The sequence below is a fragment of the Molothrus aeneus genome, chromosome 1 (assembly GCF_037042795.1).
Source record: "Molothrus aeneus isolate 106 chromosome 1, BPBGC_Maene_1.0, whole genome shotgun sequence".
Lineage (NCBI taxonomy): Eukaryota > Metazoa > Chordata > Aves > Passeriformes > Icteridae > Molothrus > Molothrus aeneus.
Genome location: NC_089646.1, coordinates 49041271 through 49057250, shown reverse-complemented (window position 1 = coordinate 49057250; position 15980 = coordinate 49041271). Strand labels below are relative to the sequence as shown.

General features: G+C 39.0%; 1 protein-coding gene across 17 annotated transcripts in view; it reads left to right on the top strand.

Annotated features, from left to right (window-relative positions):
- The window catches only part of ARPP21 (cAMP regulated phosphoprotein 21), a 142460-nt gene that overhangs the window by 106481 nt on the left and 19999 nt on the right, over positions 1-15980 (top strand). The gene's annotated exons all lie outside the window — the stretch shown is intronic.

Genomic DNA, 15980 nt, shown 5'->3' with positions numbered 1-15980 from the left:
TTTTTAAATTTATTTATTTATTTCCTGTCTGTTTCTTTAGTGCACACCTTCCCTCATAGGGTGTCTCAAACAGTAACTCCAGGTGTAGGGGGAGGAGGTGGAAGGGTGGGTTTTGTTTTTCCAGATGTGCCAGGTAGAATAAAGCATTCATCATTCGATCTCAGTTTGGCAGAAACCCTTTAGAATGGCAAAGCAGATTCCCTGCAATAGCCTTGATATGGAAGTCATTTAAGATGCAAGTCAAGAGCCCAGACATGAGATGTGAACAAGACTTATGGGGTCATCCAGCTTGTCAACCTGTCTCCATAATGTGACTGCTGGCAATTTTGTTCCACTCTCTCAGGCGCTCAGGGAGACAAAGACACGGCAAACACAGCTATAACTAAGCAATTCATTACCTTTTTTTTATGCTGTTCTGTGTTCTAATAAAATTGGTGACATTTTGGTCAGTGTCAGTGGTGACTGACTGTGTCTGCTTTCATACTTTCATATTATACATTCCTGAGAGAGAAGAGGGAGAAGTATTGCACAAAGGTCATCTATCTCTTCTAGCTTCTCCTGCCTGACAGTCTGGTACCATATTTATTATCTCTATATAGTGGATCCTTGAAACAAAGTGCAAATCAACTTAGATGACATTATCTAGATCTACTGTGTTGTTATAAAACCATATTTATCAGTTTAATGCTACATCTATAGCCTAGTGGAGAGTATGGTAAGTGATGTGCACAAGAGATGGTCTGATGAACGAGTGATGTTCCAGAGAAGATCCTAGTTTTAAAGATGTATTGTAGCACAGGAACTGTTGAGTGCAGACAACGCAGAGATGCAAATGCTAATTTTGTTTCAGTGTTTACTGCATCGTTTTCCTTACGTTTGGAAAACACGAGTCAAGGAGTTTGTGTAAAATCTCTAGCACATTGGTCTTTTCCTGCAATCTGCTCTTTGAGCTCAGTTGGAAGTATTATTTTTATCTCTTGTTTAAAAATGAAAACATTGTGTCTACAGTTTAGACTCCCTGCTGTGGTGATGATTTTAAGTGTTTAGCTATTCTCAGATCTTGAGACATGTCTGAGAACAATTTTGCATGCTAGTTCATCCCTTTGGCCTCTGATACATCCTTTTCCCTAGTCACGGTCCCAGCGTGTGGTAAGTGTGACAGGAGCAGATTGCAGTTCCCTACTGATCTTGTTTTGGTGGTGGTGTAAGAATCGTTCAGATTTACTGCATCTCTTGGTATTTGGGAAACAAATAGCTGTGTATGACCAGAAAATAGCAATCCACAAGCAAGTGTTTCAGACTTCCTTTTTCCTTCCCACACAGACTTAGCTTCAGATCAGCACATGAGGAGCCAGGGATAGCGAGGGACCAGAACAAGAAGCTGTGATGGAAAATAGCTTTTGTGAAACAGAGTATAGTACAGAAATACTCAGAATGGGAAAGGTGAACAGATGGGAAGGAGGCAGATGAAAACATGATTTCTGAAATGGTTTCCCCAAAGACCTCACATCACTTGCTGCTGCTTCAGAAAGAGGACGGCTGCAGTGCAGGCAGCCAACTTGGCTCCCTGGACCTGCGGGATGGCAGGGCGAGCAAGGAGGGAACCTCAGCCTGGCAGCTCAGGAAATACTTTATTAAAATTAAAAGTCTACCTGCCTGGAGGAGCTTTTGGAAGCTTTCAAAGCAACAACAAGGAGTTCAGATCTTAGTTCCTCTACTTTGGGATGCAGAGGTCAAAGTTTCATCTAATGTTAGCAATTTGTTTTCATTTTTGTTAGAAAAGGTCTCTTCAGGATGAAGAGATATTGATGACTTTTACAGCAAACAGCTAAAGTAAAATATCTGCACAGCATCTGTGGTGGCTGAGGGAGCCTGTACTCTCTTGTGGCTCTGGAAGGAGAGCAATATTGAGTTAAAATGGCTCCAGGGCAGAAAGAAGGATGAGCTCACCTAAAATTAGATTAGAGCTCTGGCAGCAATAAATCATTTGGAGAGAAGGCTGAAAACATTTTGTGTGTTTATTTACCCTTTTTATTTTTATTTGCCTAAGTGCTGGCTTATGTGAGAACATAAGTGACCCATTTCTGGCAAAAGCCTAGTACAGTATCCTCCATGAAGATTTTTTGTGCAAATGTCTGCCGTTTGAATTATGTTCATTTCTGTTTGAGCCAAAACGTGGTATCAGTGTAAACAGAAATAATTTTGTTTCACTCATGCCATTGTTGCTTTTCTTCATTACGCTTTTTCTGCACCATTTTCGTGTTCAGAGCTGCTCAGTGCAAAGTTTTTCAAAGTGTTGCCATTGGGTGAGGCCAGGGTTGAGCTGGTGTCTGTCACACCCATGGCATACATACAATGTCATAGGTGGATTCTTAAGGTGTGTTCAGGCAAGTATTCTCAAAAACAGTATGCTCGTTTTTCAGACCATTTGGGTATGTTGCTGTTTAAACCATTGCTGCCCTCTGTAACAGGTGATACTGTGGAGTGCCCAGTTTTGGAAGCACATGGAAGAAAATATTATTTCTGTATTTGCATCTAGCAGTACTCTGTAAATTGCATGTCTGGCATCATCAGTATTTCATTCTTCAGTAATTATCTCTATTTTGATAGACTGATCCTAGTTACTGTCTGAGTAGAAAAATAGAGATGTATTGATGATAAATCAGTAATTATTTCTATTTTGTCATGACAGAAGAAGTCAGCAATGTTTTATTTTATATCTGTGTCTCTATTTTCTCCTATTTTAGCAAATGCTGAGCACTTTGAGGATTTTTCATCTCTGAAGTGCTTCATAAGTATGAGCGGGATAAATGAGTATTATCTTCGGATATGCAACTCTTATTGCTGTTCACAAATGAACAAGCTGCAACAAATTACATTATTTTTTTCTTTCTCTGGTTCGTTATTGTATGTTTGCCTCATGTTCCAGATAATTTCAGAGTGCAACAGAAATTTTGTGGATAAAATAATATTTATCTTCTTGCTTGGGCCTAGTTCTAAGAGGCTGTTAGCTTGATTCATCATGCAGTTGTAAGGTAAATGTCTGTGGAGTGTGTTTTGCATCAGCAATGAAATAATCTTTTGAGGAGATTAAAGCTAAGATCTTTAGTAGATCTTTATGTAGCTATAGTACTTTGATAGTAAGTTTTCCTGCCAAAACTTTACACTATAATATTTCCAAACAAAATAAGATGCTATTTGACATAATTTGTTGTTCTGTAATTCTGGCAATTAATGTAAGGATGTTAGGATTTCTCATAAATTCAAGAATCAACAAATAATGCCATTATAACCTGATTCAGGGCCCAGATATCAGGAGAATACTCAGAGAGAATAGGAAATGTCTCTGTTTTTTTTCCTAAAAGCAACATATTTGCTTGTGTACAGTAGGCAAAGAAAGTCCTAATATGAGGAAAGTGAATACCTGAACATTGTCTTGGGTGTACAATCCTTTCTTAACCAGTGCTCATGGATCTTCTGTAAACAGCAAGTGTTTGTCTTGAAGAAAATGTTCCTGATGGAGAGCAGTAACATAAGCCTTTACAGCTTCCAGTAAAGTAGAAGAGGTAATTGTCTCTTAAATGCACCTCTGAAACAAATTTTAAGTGAAGACAAAATGTACCTTAACAGAGTCCATAAATTTTTTTAGGTAGGCATCAGAGTCAAATAGACAATGAAATACTGAATTTTCATTTAATTTAATCATTTCAGTGTCAGCATAATTGAAGAGTGTTAACTTCAAGCCTCTTTTATCCTCTTTCTCTTCTGAAAGCATTTGTCACTATAAGCTGATACTTAGTGGGAAAAAAAATGGGGGAAGGGAAATGTGCAGCACTAAAAACAAAATTGGTTTGTTATCGTGGTCATTAGAGAACCTTATAAAGAAAGATTGCTGCTTTCTACCTTCATTAGCAACCTGACAGGAGCTCATGGTCCATGATGGATTTGTTTGGATAATTCTGTCTATAATTTCACTGCTTATATAAACATAAACAACTTCAATTTTTAAGTATCTAATTATCTGAAGAAACTGTCTCTCTAACAGTAATTGCTCACTGTGTTATTGAAACAGATTTGTATGGAAGGTGTCCATCTGTGTTCAATGCTATTCTTTTCTGCAGATACTGCTGCTCCTAAAAAGCATTACAAGGGGGGTGAATCTCATTTTCACAGAGGCTTGACAGGAATAGGAGGGACAGAGCCCTACTGTTCTAGATACATAAATGTATGTATGCTCTATGCTCATTAATGTTGATGGAAGGCTTTGAAATTTATAAGAATTTAGTGAAATAGTATGACCAGATCAAGAAGGAGTTTGGACCAATTTCAGTCGGACTAAGTTCAAAATTGTGATCTTGAAGTGATCCACACCAATGTTACTAGTTTCTGTTCAAGTATTTTATGTTTAAATTATCCAGAAGCTTAGAGCTTTACCTACAAGCATGCTTCCATTTAGACAGGATGTCTCATCCTGGGAGGATGTCAGGTAGCCCATGCTACCTGAAATTTTGTGCTCTGGATTTCATTCTTCTTACTGCCGGAGGAGGATGCTGTGAACAAATAGTTCATTCAAGACTTTTTGAGAAGATTCCTTAATGAGTCAGGATTCAGGCTTAATTTTTTTTTTCAATTCCTAGTCTTAAAACCACTAATCCTTTTGTCTTTCTGACTTTATGCAATACTGCTGCACCAGTACTGAACCAGCATTCAACTTTATAGAATATCTGTAATTTAAATTAATAGCAGAATTAATACTATCACACTTCCTACAGCATACCTGACTCTGAAAATTAAAAGATGAGATTACTTTTGTCAGAAAGCTTTGTTCTTCCTCAAATGACTTGTTTAATTATTCAGCATTCACACCAGGAGAGAGGAAGTATTGAGGGAAGAGAACACTGGTAGGTTCAGCAGCTAGAATAGTCTTAACACAGGCACTTATTTCTGGTTTTCTTTCAAGGCATCACAAGTTGTCTTCAACTTCTCTAATACTAATTAGAATTTAAGCCATTTCTGACAGCATTTCTAGTGTTTCAAAGTAAAATACAAATTTTTTCATTTTAATTTTGTTCTAGAGAATGTGTTAGTCTCATGTGTGTTAATACACAGGAGCAACAGAGAGAGAAGAATATTTCTTACAGTGTTGTACAGTAGACAGAACTTCAAAATAGCCTTTGTAAAAATTACAGAGGCTGTAAGATAATGAAAATAACACACTAAGGTATTCAACAATGTCTACAAAGAATCTTTGTATTTCTGGCTTTTCTTTGCCAAAAAGAGAGTCATACATCATCTCTGCTGCTAATTTTGTGTTGGATCAATGTGCAGTGCTCCTACTTTTTGCGGTGGAATTTTCCAACACTGAATAATTGAGAGGTTTATATTGTAGTCCTTGAGAGCAAAGGCAGATTTCATTTTTTTTTTTTTTTTTTTTTCTTTTTTTTTTTTTTCTTTTTTTTTTTTTCTTTTTCTGATACCGTCCTGCCATTGGCAGAACTAGCGGAGCCCCACCATTGGCAGAAATGCTAGAAGGACTTTCTGGAGGAGCAGAAGCCATCTCCAGCTCTGCTTCAGGCACACTGCTCACAGGAGATCTGCAGACTTTGGGGCTCACTTCTCTGTAGCTCTTCTGCAGATGAAAGCATGCAGCAGGGTGCAGAAGTGGAGGGCTTTGGGGTCTCAGCTAATAATGGAAAAAACTCAATGTACAGCAGAGATCTGCACTGCGGGAAGGAAGAGCAGGGAGAGCTTTTGCCTCACAGTTGCTATTGATTGAGCATTTAAGAATCGAAGCACATTTTGCATTTTGCAGTTGTAAAACTCCACAGAACAGGACACATGTTTAGACTGGGAGACAGCAGAAGAATCGTGTGTGAGTATGCTGGAGGAAGAGGCCACAGTGTGTGTTCAGTGTTAGGGCAGAGGAGCTCAAGAATAATGTCACAGTAACTGAAGCAGTGCTCTGCTAACCAGTCCTGATATATTATAACGTCCCAGTGTCTTTACCTGAATTTTGTTCAGCCTTTGTCACAGGCTCTTATTGTTTACTTAAACTACCCACAAGAACAGCATCCCTCTGCAATTGCAAGGATATTTTTATTTATACTCACCAATGGTAGTTATGTAGAATGTATGAATTTATATAGCAAATGAGCAATTTTTGAAAGTTCTCCTTTGTTGGTTTGCAAGTGAAATAATGCTGATAGTATGGGTATGTGAAAGAGGCAGCCCTTGAGTCTTCCCAAAGAAAGCAGCTTGTTTCCTTAGCGGCTGGCAAGGATATGTGATACCTCATCCAAAAAGTTCTTCACCTCTTCCCCAGGTCCTGCTCTCTGTTGCAGCTCACTCATTATGCACCAGAGCAGAAAGCATTCCTGCAGCATGAGCTAATTGTAATGCATGATGGCTGGGAGCTGTCATTGGTATTGAACAGAAAATAAAAAAAAAATTGAATTTGCTGTCTGAGTGTCTGGCTCTAACAACAGCTTGATTATTTCTGTTATTGCTAGTAATACATAGCCCCTGCTGATGTTTCACTTCCCGTGGGTATCTCTGGCATTTGTCATTATGAATGATAAGGATAAACACAGGTTTTCTTGCTGCAGACCCTGGTGAGGGTTCTTTCATGTCTGATGGGATGTAGATTGAGGAAGGAAAGAGGTGTTTCTTTATTTGGCCTTGGTTGCCAATCATAGGACTTTGCTGTAAATGTGAGTCATTTTATGTTAATTCATTCCAGAATGGAAAAATAAAGCTGCTATTTCTGCTTCTGCTTATGTGTTGGTGGCAAGACATGACTATGACCCAATCAGAAATGTTACTTTCAGGATGGAGAGACAAACAAGCAACACTACTCAATATGTTGAACTGCAGTTCCTTGTTCCACAGTGCCTTTTTTAGAAGTTTGAATCCCTAGTGCAACGAGTAATGGGAAGTCAGATAAGCTTTTACAGTTTCTCTGAGAAGAGCTGAGATTAAAAGTGCTTCAACACAGATTTTCATTCTGAATTTTTACATATTTAATTTAACTTTTCTTTTCAATGCAGTTCCCAGGATCCTAGTGTGTTGGTTACAAATGTGGTCTTTTGATTACTGTCATGTAAATGCTTAAGGACAAGGCAAAAAAAAGAAGCCATGCTGTGCAATGTTTTTTGTCATACCAAGGAGCTACAGCGAATCTTAAGACACCTCCTAACTAAGAACTAGGTATGAAGAAATATGAATATGAAGAAATTTTCTTTTCACTCCTGGGACCAGGAAGAGAGCTTACAATCAAGGCTAGAAGAATGTTAAGGCAGCTGCCATGGTGGCCATCCAGTTCAGGGCTGTTTTCCACCTCTAAAAAATGCTCTTTAGCTTAGGTAAATCAGAAATAAGAAAGAAAAAGCTTTTACTGTGGCAGCTGTTTATTCCTTCCCACCTGTAAAAAGCTGGGCATACAAGGCTGAGAACAGGAAGCATATTTTTGGTATTGTAGATGTAAGGTCCAAGTGTGTTTTCCTAAATGTTAGTGTTTGGAGTAATTTGTGGATTTGCTACTTTTTGAATTTCTCATTGTCTTCATTCTCGGTGTTCCTTAGATTTGCCTACACAATGAAAACCCACAGCCATCATGAGACATGGGTAGTGGACTTTGCCTGAAAATACCAGCAGTCTTTTTCTTGTAGCAAATAATCTCTTTCTGAAGGACCTTAGCCCTGGGTCATTGCTTAAGGAAAAAAAAAATGAAGAAAAAAAAAACCCCAGCCATTTCTGAGCAAGCAAATATTTAGGCTATGTGTATGTATATATAAATATATGTATGTATGTATGTATGTATGTATGTATTCTTGCTCTTTCTGTCTGTGTTATCAAAACATTTTGTTATGTGCTTCAGCACTGTCCTCAGGGCTTCCAAGTAGCATGCTGGTAAAACAGAACATCTTCAATGGCATCTGCTCAACATTGCTGCATTTCCAGCTTTCTCTTTCTGAGAGCTACCTTTCATCAGGTACTGAGTCTGCAAGAGTGCAGACCTTTTTACAGGTCCTACAAATGAACCTCCACAAACTGAATTTTTAAGGTTCCCAAGTACTGCTATATAGAATAAGAAAAAGAGAGGAAATGTATTAAATTAGAAGAAGCAATGTGCTACTTCAAAATGATTGCTGGATTAATAGTTTGTATCAAATGGCAATTTTAATTCTCTCTCAATTGGAGAAATAGAAAGCAATTAATCTTCTGTAGCACATTGTGAAAAATTAGGGCTTCTACAGGATCTCAGTGAAGCTGTTCCTTCACTTAACCTTGAGCTGGGCAATAAATAATTATAAATGCAGCTACATCACAAGGCAAAAGTAATTTGTTGAAATAGAATTATCATCGAATGCAGGAATAAGAAACTTGAATTAGGTTTCCTGATGGTCTTTGTTCCAGAAGAGTATGAATTTGATTGTGATTTGCACATAAGAGAGTGGAGCTGGGTTTTACAGAGCAGATTTTTATACCCAAACTATCACAAGATGATTTATATTGCAATGTTGACATAGGCAAATGCTCTTGTGCTCTCTCAGCTAAAACTCACATAGACCCTCTGATGAAAGGACTTGTTTTACAGAGGGAGAAGGTAATGTCCAAGGTGCACGGGTGCATTAACATCTGTCAGATATTTTCCTGCTCTTCACTAAGAGCTCCCTACCATCAGTACTGCCTTCCACAAAATTTTCAGTGGGTCCATTCATATAAAGTTTCTGTTCCACTGTGGCGTGCTGCTGAGGAGACTGAGGATACAACAGAGAGCTGCTTCATCCTGAGCTGCTCTCCTGCCCCCAGTGCCATTCCTTACAGCTCCCATGCATGCCTTGCAGATCCCAAAGCAGTGTTGTTAACCTCGCTTCACCTTGGGACTTTTCAGCCAAGTCAGTGGAAGCTGGCCAGTGAAAGGATCAATGAAGCATGTGTGAATGGGTCAGCAGTTCATATCATGGAGCAGTGCACAGGATACTCTGGTAAGGAGAGGCAAAGGATGTGAGAAAAAAAAAATAAATGCAGGAGTGAAAAGAGCTGTATTTTTTTAGTGCAGAACCATGCCTCAGCATACTGCTCCACTAGAGCAATCGGCAGGAGCTATTCAAACCCCAGGCTAATTCCATAAAAATGGGAAGCCATGAGTTTGTTTTGTCAGTTTCTGTTCAGGAAGAAAGCATTCCTAAATATAATAAAGCAAATATTATTCTGCTTTTCTTTGAATTGTTCATCTCTGTTTCCCAGAAATCTGTCTTTGCAGTATAAGGAACAAGAAATTTGTTCCTAGAAAAAACAGCTAGCAATGGCAGTGGCTTTGTAGGACATTTTTGAGTCTGCACACTAATTTCATGGAGATAATGTATGTCTGGAGTGAGCCATATTTGTACTTCCCTGGTGGACACTTCACAGTGATTAAGACTCATCTACTTTTACCCATTTTTTCTAGGTGTTGATAGAGTGCTGTGGAGCATTTACAAACTAAACTGAAGATTTCTTTCTTTTATAAAATTTAAATAAATGTGATGTACAATTGCTCATGCACTCTTAGTTTCCTCTCTGGAAATGTGAGACTAACCAAATGGCTGCAAAGGCTGATGTGATGTGTCAAAAGTTATGGAACTAAAGAAGGTATGGAATAGAAGATATGGAACTAACTTTTGTACCTTCCCCTGCACACACACTTTTCCCCTCCTTTGATGTATTTATTTCTTCCATTATAAGGAAAAATGTAGAAGTGCAAAGCTAATCATTTTTTATTAAAGGCTATGTGTGGTCTTAAATCAATTTGAAACCTAGAGGAAGGGGATGTTTAGTTCAGTATCTGTCTGCTCAGTCTACTTGGTCCTGATTGCTACATTGCATAAGTTTAGAGTGGTGTTTGGAATGCATTAGACTGCTTCTTTTGCTATAATGTGGCCCATTGTGTATTTAGAAAGGTATGATTTATTGGAGAAACAGGTGTGGGCACATGGAAAACCAATTTGTCTTAGAGAGTTATTTCTAGATGACTAGAAAAATGTTGATTCCAAGTAGGCCATAATTAATCAGCAAGAAGTCTTTTCCTGAGTTTCCTCCTGTAGGTAAACAGACTCAGGACATCCATCAAATTGAAACTGAGAGAATGAGGGGGGAACAGCCTGAGTCTCCAGTTAGCAAAGCAGTTGTATTTCTTTGAAGCTATCCCAGCAGGGTGCTTTGCTGAGTGATTGCAAAATTGGCTTCGAAAACAAATCCTGAATTTCTTATTTGTATAGGTTTTTTTAAGTTTTAATATACTTCTGGTGGCTGCTGCATACCAAGAAGGTGAACAATGGCACAGAAAATGGGCTGATAAACCAAAATCTTGCTCTGATTTCCCCTGAAGTGGCCTCACACCTTTTCTTTCATCTTCTTTTCATTATGTTGTGGTGTGCAAGTCTATCAGTAGTTACTTAGGGAGCTCTAATCATGCTGAGCTCACTAAGCACAAAAGTAAATGTCAAAAACTTCTGTTGATTGTCTGGTTTAAAGCAGCTTTGTCACAGTGCTTTCAAAAGCTTTAGGTCTGGAGATGTTTGATCTGGAGATGAAACAAGTGGTAGCCTAGTTTTTATGCTATACTCTAGTAATCTGAAAATCTCAGTAAGTTTTGTTAACTGTAAATGTGATTTCACTTGATTTATGTCTGTTTTGTGCTGTGAGAGATCTGTAATGCTGAGAGGTAGGACTTGCACCGCACACTGTGCTGGCCATGGAGCAGGGGTGGATATTGGTGGATCTGCTCTGCAGGTGGTTGATTTTTGATTTTGCTTTAGTAGATGCAATATGTCATTCATCTTCTTGTTCAACAGTTTGAGAATTAGAGTCACTTTATAATACCTAAAAGTCAAAGAACTCCCAGCTGTCCTTCATTTAGGATAAGGTCCATAGAGCTTAATGATTAGAGAATCTGCAGGGAACGTGGAAGCTTTCTGGATGTGGACAAGGGGGGAAAGTTTGAGTGTTCATGGTAGGAATCAGCCCTCAGAAAACCACCTGCTTAATTTGCAGGACTTGACTTTTCAAAAATCTGAAGAACTAGCTTGTTGGCATGAATCCCAGAAGTCCAGCAGTTAGGTGAGGTCATGCATGTAAGGTTGTGCTGTAAATGAGGAAAAGCCATAATCAAAATTGTTATTCAATTCCTTAGGTAAAGGTCATGTGTCACATCTTTCTAGTGGTTTTGAAACTAGGTATAACTTTAATTTTCCAAAAATGCCTATGAATTGCTTAAGAAACTCCCATAGTCTTGATGTACAATGAAGGTAGTAAAAGCACTGTTTCAGGATTCAGTATATTAGCTGAATGTTTACCTTTGCTCAGAAATTGGCTATCCAAGCATTTTCTATTGCTTTCTAGTGTCTAAAGAAGGACTGAATGAAGATGCTGAATCTGTCTTTTTAAAATCTAGTTTATCTGAACACCTGTAATTTCTACAACTCACTGTATCCATCCCCCTAGGAGCACAGCCTGTGGACTGCTGGTGTCCTTGGGAGGATATGTGTTGGGCCCAAGAGCTGTCCTTCATTGCATGAATGTTGGGATCTTCCTAGGCAGAACTGTGTGTTTCCTTAGGAACAGTGAATTCTTCTTGGATCACAACTGGCCAGCACCTGATTTTTTAACACTTTTAATACAAATGCTTTGTAATGACCCCAAGACAAGTTTGTGTGGAGTTTTTTTCCTTTTTTTTTTCTTTAGTCTGCCTTGTGTCCATCTGTTTCTTTCCAAAGATGAACCTCTTTATATAATTCACAAAAGCCCTACAAGTGTGCCTTCTGAGTAAGAGGAGAATGTGCTTAGGTATCTCTGTTCTCCCCCATATGACTAAACAAGGGGGAAAGAAAAGAGTGGCTTCCAGCACCACTCTCCCCAGGGCAGGAGGGAAACATTTGACAAGATGTCTGCCCTTTTGAAGAGTCCCAGCAAAAGCAGATGCAGATTTCATCGAGGCTTGATCTTTTGAAATTCACTTTGCCTACTCAGCCAACTTCTCACAGGATTTTTCCCACAGCTCACAAAGGATCCATCTGGAGAAAATTGCTAAGCAATGTTTACCAATCCATCTGTGCTTTTGAATGTCTAGACCTGTGTAAGGGCTGAGGTAAAGTCTTTATAAGCTGTCATGCTGAATACCATTTTGAAGTTCTCCTGTCGTTTGCAACATAGGAAATGTAAACATGAGAAATTCTGCTGAGGCATTTTTCACATTCATTCCAATTCTTCAGCAATTTTTAGGGCAAATTCTGTTGTAGTATATATGATTGTTAGGTAATTAAATACTGCATCTCATTCATATGTGCCTATGTCACTGGAATTAAGGTTGCAGGGTCTACTTTTGCATTGCCTTTTTTCTGATTTCTAAATATTTAACCTTTCCCCCTGATGCTCTCCAAGGCCATTCAGACACAAATGCATTGACCTGTATTCCCATTTTTGAAAGCTGGAAATATGACCTCTAAAGAGAATGCCGCTATAACCAAGCAATGACAAATTTCTTCCAGTTTTCAGTGCTTGATTTTCATCCCAGGGATCTGTTTGTCTCTGTATAGTTGTCAGTGTGTGTTGTTTGCTGCAGATTTATTTATCAAGCTTTTTCTTACAGTTCATGCATCCCTAACTTGAGGAATAATGTAGTTCTCTGCTGAAGTGTCCTTCAGTAGTGAAGCTGCTGTGATCACACTGTGGAAGAGCAGGGCTGGCACGAAGGGAATCTTGGGGAGTATAAGATTTCTCTTTACTTTGGACCTTAACCTTCTGCTGGTGTGAGCTGACATTTGGACAGGTGCATCTGCACAGACCATCCTGCACCATCAGAATTCTGATTTGCTTGCAGGGTTGGGAAAGAATGGTGCTGCATACTAAAATATGTGTAGGCTTTTCATCCTGGCTACTTCAACCTTTGGTCTTGAAAAGCAGATTATTATCTATTGAGTAAGAATTGTATTTGTATTCTGGCAGTATGTTAAAATAGAGCCTTAGCAAAGAGACACCAGTTGCCCTTGCCTGAGAAGTAATATTGATTTCAAGAAGATGAAGAGGCTTTTGTCTTCTTGTTACAAAAGATTGTAATATTGACATAACAGAAACTGAAAAATTGAACATAATGTAGTGGGGAATTTTCCTTTCATTTGAAGGACAGCACTGCAAAAACATTATTTATAGTTACTAGGCTGTAAAAGCATGTGGCAAAATACTCTCAGCTTTTATACTATATTTACCTTCCATGACAGCTTTCCAGAACCATTGTCTTAGGCCTGGGAATCCTGCTACTATTTTCCTTGGAGACCTAGGGAACCTGACGTGTATGAAGGATTTCTAGTTTTTGTGTTGTTTGTGTTGCTGAGGCCACAAGTTAAAGCCATGACTAGGATATTATTGAATACCTAGTAAAAGTGAAGGGGGTGGTGGGGACAGTATACCTCAGCAAGTTTCAGAGACCAGATTTTCTCCTTTCCTTTTGATGGTGCTTTCTGTGGAATCTTCCCTTGCAAAGAGAATAATGAAATCATAAGTCCATCACACTATTAAAAGACGCTGGGTTTTGTTCTGTAATGAGATCTCAGAGGCCCAGGACACCATTCCCGCTCTCCCTTGGGAAGAAAAATGAGCTGCAGCTGCAGCAGCTTGGCTGGCTGCTGTGGCCAGAGATGCTGGGAAGATGTCAGAGGAGTTGGAGATGGAGCAATAGGTTTCCAGTAATTTTGGCTCTTTAGACAAAATAACATCTGTGCCCATAAAAAGAAGTTATCCTTCCAGGGAAGTGTCCTGAAAGACATTTCAAAGCCTGCAGTGTAGAAATGGGGTTTTGGGAAGAAGACAGATTTGGAATGTATTTAAGAGTGAAATCTTCAGGGAACAGGGGATAAAGTGAATGTTTTCTGGGTTAGAGTATGTGGGAGGAGTATAAATAAGTATTTTCTGGTCACTTTTCTTGTGACTGCTGGAATGGTGTGAGGGTTATTTCATTGCCTCAGGACATCAAGTCACAAGCAGGTGATGGGACAGGGAGGGGTATTGCTGTTTCTTCTAAATAAAGACAACAGGCTGTAGCAATGACTGCTGCCTCCTACCCAATTTGCAGTAGAGGGGGATTATCCCTCCCCTGCTCAGAGGTAAAGTTTTGCAGAATATTTCTGGTTTTTTGGTAAAGTAGAATTTGAGGAATGTTGTGAACATTCCTTTATTTAAAGTGAAAAACACAAATCTGAAATGTATAGGCAAAAAAAAAGAAAGGGGGGAAGTGCATTCCTTGTTACAGTTTCCATATCTAAGTTGTTGTTGAAGGAACAAAAATGCACTCATTCCTTTCCCTTGCTTGAAGTAATCTATTTATGCCTTGTATTTCTATGAAGTGCTGTAGAAAAAATTTGTAATTACACTGTATGAAGCTAATTCTTCTACGCTGAATTAAGTTTAAAATAATGTTGAATCCATATTTCCATTAGCAAGCAATGAAAAAGCTATTAAGACTAAGGCTTAACACACAATCAGTTCAATTCCTGCAAATGTTTCTACAGAAGCATGGTGCTGCAGAGCTGTAAATAAATTGAAGTGATAGCCTGAAATGTGCTGTAGTATCTGTACTACCTAAAATTTCAATTCAAGAAAAAATGTTTTTTCTTCTATTAGATTAGAACTACAGGGGGGGAAGGTTCAAAGAGGTACCGAGCTCTTTTTTCCTATATGTTTTAGGAAAATTAGTTTTATCACTTTTGCATTTTCTCCAAGCCTCCATCTGTAGAGAAATCATTTAGCTCATTTACTTTTAAAGTATCAATCCATGTATAGGTGTTTTATATCCTTTCAGTTACAGTGTCACTGGGTCATTTTTCATTCAGAGCCTGTAAATACAGAAAAACTCCAGAAATGGCCAACTTCCACTAAAAAGTTACTCTCAGGCTCATTCTGTGAGCATGCCATATGCCTGAGGTCCTCAGGTTATACAGTAATGGGTATCACAGAAATAGGATAGATAGTCATTATCACTTCCCAAGGGAGTGTTTTGGATTAAATAAGTTAAAAATTCCCAGCAGGCAGGAAGTCTTTGTTAAATGTGCTTTATTTTTTGCAGATGAGCTCGTTACAGTATAATGCTGATAAACTTCTTTTGATCCATGGCAAGATGTAACTGCTTTGGCCTAGCCATTAATTCAGGACACAAAGATGTGCTTACCAGTGTGTTAGAATGAGAGGACTGCAGTAATTGGAGGCAGATAGAATTTATTAAACTTTCCTCTAGTTGTATGAGAAGAGCCTAGGACATGGCTCTGCATAGCTCTGCCCAGGGCTGTGTGCTCTTCAAAGGACGCTCCCTGAAGTACAGGTTGACTCTGAAGTCAGTCTTCATCTATGCTGGTACATCAGAGGGCAGAATTTAGCCCAAAGTGTCTTAAAATAATTTTTCAATGCTTTACATTAGCAAAACCCTGCTGTGGGTTAAGGCATTGTCATCATGCTTTTTCTGTGCTCCTTTTCCAATGCTGCTCTGAGCCCTGGGAAAAACATGGCTTTTTCTGTGAGGTTGAACTGCTGTGATCAGTGAACAACTGTGCCCAGAAACTTGATTCCCTTGCAGAAGGGGTGCTAGGGGTGCTGCAGGTGGTGACTGCAGTGTCCCCATTCCATCCTGGGTGTTAGCAGAGCTAAACCACAGCAGCTCTTGGGTCCCTTTGCCCACTGTGCTGAAGCCATGCAGTAGGTGTGCTCTAGGTCTGTAGCCTGCAGCTTGCTTCAGTGCCTACAGCCTGGAAGCAGGAGGCAGTTATTTTCCAGCTTCCACCCAAGAGGTAGCATCTAAATTGTGACCCTCTGAGCCAGACTTTGTTCCAGAGCCAATTTGTAAATGCTTTGTATGTCAGCTTTAGCTGGGAAGTCCCAACCAAGTCTCACCATTGTAACGTTATCTTCCAAAGAGCCAATGAAAATACAGCTTTGATGTGTTTCTTTTGGTGCTC